Source organism: Ambystoma mexicanum, chromosome 2p (genome assembly GCF_040938575.1).
Source record: "Ambystoma mexicanum isolate Mex_15411 chromosome 2p, UKY_AmexF1_1, whole genome shotgun sequence".
Classification (NCBI taxonomy): domain Eukaryota; kingdom Metazoa; phylum Chordata; class Amphibia; order Caudata; family Ambystomatidae; genus Ambystoma; species Ambystoma mexicanum.
Window position 1 is genome coordinate 583,101,313 of NC_090923.1, and position 3,978 is coordinate 583,105,290.

The 3,978-nt window shown below is 46.3% G+C and overlaps 1 non-coding gene across 1 annotated transcript; it reads left to right on the top strand.

Moving 5' to 3' along the window:
* The first annotated feature begins 407 nt into the window (after positions 1-407).
* Positions 408-561, top strand: LOC138568422 (5.8S ribosomal RNA). The gene has a single exon (XR_011302759.1). It is a non-coding gene; the product is annotated as a 5.8S ribosomal RNA (ribosomal RNA).
* Positions 562-3,978: the final 3,417 nt, after the last annotated feature.

Genomic DNA, 3,978 nt, shown 5'->3' on the forward strand with positions numbered 1-3,978 from the left:
CAAACAGATTCTTTAGCTCACCATCCCTTTCACAGAAGAGAAACTTCCACTACATATCAGTCTTTGTCCTGCCCAAGGGCAGTCCAGCACCGAAATGCCATGTATCTCTCTTCTGAACAAGAGTACCAACAGCAACCCCAGATACGTATTTCGACCTGGTTGGACCTTGTCAGTGAGGTGGTGCTGTGCCTCTCTAAGAACGGTGAGCAAGGGTTCCACATCTTGATTACCCTAGTAACGTAGGGTGAAAACTCAAAGCTAATTAATTTGCACAATTGAGGGGGGTTCTGTGAGTGTCTCTCTACTGGCCTATATCCTGGGTTAGAGTCTCAACCAGATTATTTGCTCATGCTGCCTCCCCTGCACTGGCAGGTTTGTGCTGGCATCTGGAAAAAAGAATTACTGTTGACTCTTGGCAGTGGATTACTCGGCTCACGTGTTGATGAAGAACGCAGCTAGCTGCGAGAATTAGTGTAAATTGCAGGACATGTTGATCATTGACGCTTCAAACACACCTTGCAATCCTGGGTTCCTCCCAGAGCTATACCTGTCTGTGGGTCAATTGAACGTCAATCGCCCCAGGCACTTTCCCCGGGATGTGACTGGGGCTGTCGCAGGGACCCTGATCCCTTTCCCCCCCTAGCGTGAGACACCGATCAACACTGTTGCAGGATCTCTAGCCCTGGCGCGGAGGCTTGTTGCCAGCACGTCATGCTTCCCTTTTCCCCACCTCGTGTGGTTCGGGAGTCAGAAGGACCAGGCGCCCGGTTTGCCCTGGTGGTGGCGGCTGCCTAAAAACCAATGCACCTTCCTCTACCCCGGGGCAGATGACTGTACCACGTGTGAATGTCTGTGGTGTCCCCCGGCTATCTGCGTGGGATGGCCCTGGAGCACAGGACTCGCAACGCATCCGGCAGGCAACCTCTCACCAGGCGGGCTTTGACACAGATTGGGACAGCACACACTCGGCCATGCGGAGGCATGGAACTGGGACAACCCCCAAAAGCCCCAGAGCCGAGGCTGGTTGCCCCGAGCTTTGGCTCCCCCAAACTCCCACAGGGCGCCTTTCCTCCATGGTGGTGCACCATGACCAGTTCAGGGGTGGCTGGGAAGACTCCAGGGGGCAGGTGGGTCTCTCTTCCAGCAGAGAGTTTTACAGCACCCTGGCAGCAGTTTCACCATGTCCACGGGGTTAAGGGAGATTGACTGCTGCTGCACCCTCCTACGGCATTCATTCCAGCCCCTCTCTGGTCTTGGAAAGTATGTAGTCAAGTGCTAAAATTGCGGCATGGGTTGAAATTCTGGCTTTGCTGCTAAATGAAAGTGTGTGGTCGGGGCAAATGACAAGATAAAAGATATTGAGACTTTCATATACCACCAAAGTAATTTGCTTTTGATGGAGTCTTGATAAAAGACCCCTTGAGATCACAGATAATTTTATATATCTGGGCATACCGATCTTCATTCCACCTAATAACACTGATATGGCTGCCTATCTTAGAACCACAACTGAAATAATCAAATAGAAATTTTCTTTTTTTAAAAGTAATAATCACTGCAAAAAAGTCCTTAGAATAGGGTGGGGAACCCTGGATGACTCTGAAGTTGCAACACATAAACTATACCTACATTACACTAAAATAACACAAACTATTTTTACTTTTAGGGCTCTAGAACCTCATGAAAGGACGGAGGACTAGGGTGTGGCATGAGGCAGTAAGCCATCACATGCAATTTCAGGGACACATTAATTAAATGGAGATATCAGTGACCAGTCTCTAGTTGGTGCTGGCAATCAAGTAAGAAATGAGTTCTGGTCCAATGATGGCCCATAAGTTGAAGATGTGATCCCTAGAGTGAAAGGAGGTGAGCCTAGATTAGTATGTGCAGCAGAGCTGCAGAACATTCTTTACCGTACTGTGTTAATTTAACAAGTCTTGGAGGTCCTGTCCTAGATTGGAGGCTTTGAAAGCCTTCATCCTTTTTATTCTTGGTAAACTAGATTGTTCCTCTCAGGATTTGGTAGAATATCCCAGTAGGATCAAATCGTTACTATATCAACACGATTGGATGTCAACATTCAATAAATTACACTCATACCCTTCTTTGGTTTATTTGATTAAGGTTCATAAGAGAAGGGGCACCTTGGCTCCTTTCCTTACCATTTACTCAGATAAGTTAACCCAAACTACTTTTATAAGCTTTTGTTGGAATCTGCTTAATTCCAAATAAATTATGCAGAAATACAATAGGATTTCTGGAGATATGGTAGCTTGCAGGTTCTGTGAGTCTTTAAACCATGTTGAAACTTCTAAACACTGGGTGACGGATTGCTCTGCTCTAAACCCTTTGCTAAACTTCATCTGGGAAAATGGGCCAACCGAGTGAATGATTTGGATTTGGGTGAATTTTGGAATAGATGCCTGGTCGGTAGAACAACGTCATTTGTAATGATGCCTGGTCGGCGGGTACTCGGTTTCATGAGTGTGAAATGCTGGCAAACGGCCCCATGTCATGTGTGACACCGTGGCTGAGTGCTGCCTTATTAACCAACAGCTCTTCCCATTCTGGCCCTTCCCCCATAGAGGCATTGCCCTACAGATCCCAATGTGCACATTGCTGTTCTCGAGCAAGACAAGACTTGACATGCTTCCTTGCTTCCTCCTAAAAGAAATGCGGGCACTGTAAAATTCTTTACTTGAGACCTCAAATGACCAAAATACTCGGAAAAAGTGAAGTCATGCTTGCAAGGGATAATAGAGAATTCCCATAAAAAACAATAGCACATCTCGAGCCTTGTGGGGTAAGGAGGCTAGAGAGGACGGGTATCAAACTGGGTAACATTCATTTCAATAAAAGCAGCCACAAGCCTTTGTAATGTTGTGCGCTATATTGTTTCCCCCCTACATCCTTGACTGAGACGCGACTACATCCTTGACTGCCACCATGGACAATTAAGCACAGAAATCAGCAGCGCTAGTGCTATGGTAACCAGGGCTGAATGACCTGCGCTGCTGATTGGCTGGCGAAAGAACAAGGGATCCGCAGAACCATATAACCCAGGGCAGCTAACGTTAAAAGGCGGTAAAGCAACACAATGGGGTATTACAGTAGTTGCAAGGACCGGCGTCTGTGTTTCAAAAGCCTGGTCTGAAAAATACCCAGAGACCTTGCAACTTTCCAAGCTTGAAAGCGAGAGGAACATTGTGTTGGATATTAACGCATGTTTTATATTAATATCATTTGTTTTTACATTTTTATTTTTAAGCTTCTACGAGAAAAAAAGCACTGCTTGTGCATGAGAGTTGTATAAACGCGTGCAAAACAAAAGATGAAAGATTTGTATCTCTTCAATGCAAAACAGCAGCAGCGAGAGCACATCTGCAAAACGACCCTTTACTTCTAGCCTATCAAATGACTGCACCTCCTCTTTCCCTTTCATACGCAGTTGCTTACTGTATTCAAATGCATGTGTGACTTAAACATCCTATGAACGTGGGGGCAACCCGCCAGCGGATGCTTTCACGGACTCAAAATGCCCTTTACACAGGCCATGCTGTGGTTCTGATGGGACCATTGACCCATCACTAACATCTAACTCGCTGCTGCCTCGTACTCTATCCAACACCCACATTCCTGCCATTAGAACCCGGAGACACGCTTTGTCTAGCACCCATCACCACCCTCACAACGTACAGCAACCTCGTTGTAGTGAGCACGCAGAAGCCTCATGTACATGGAAGGCAATGACAAACGAGCATTGGCAAAGCCAACAGTGTTTCCTTTTGCGTAGGCAATGGAAAGGTATTTCCCAAGCAGCGTCGTAGTGCTATTAAACCAAACACCAACTACACGCTTTATGTCTTTCCTCGTATGCTGTTGCTTTCAGCTGCACTGTAACACAATAGTTTTGGCTCATGGTGGCGTCGCCTAATAGCCAAAACTAATGAATGTATCTATTTAGAGATTTGTGAGTTA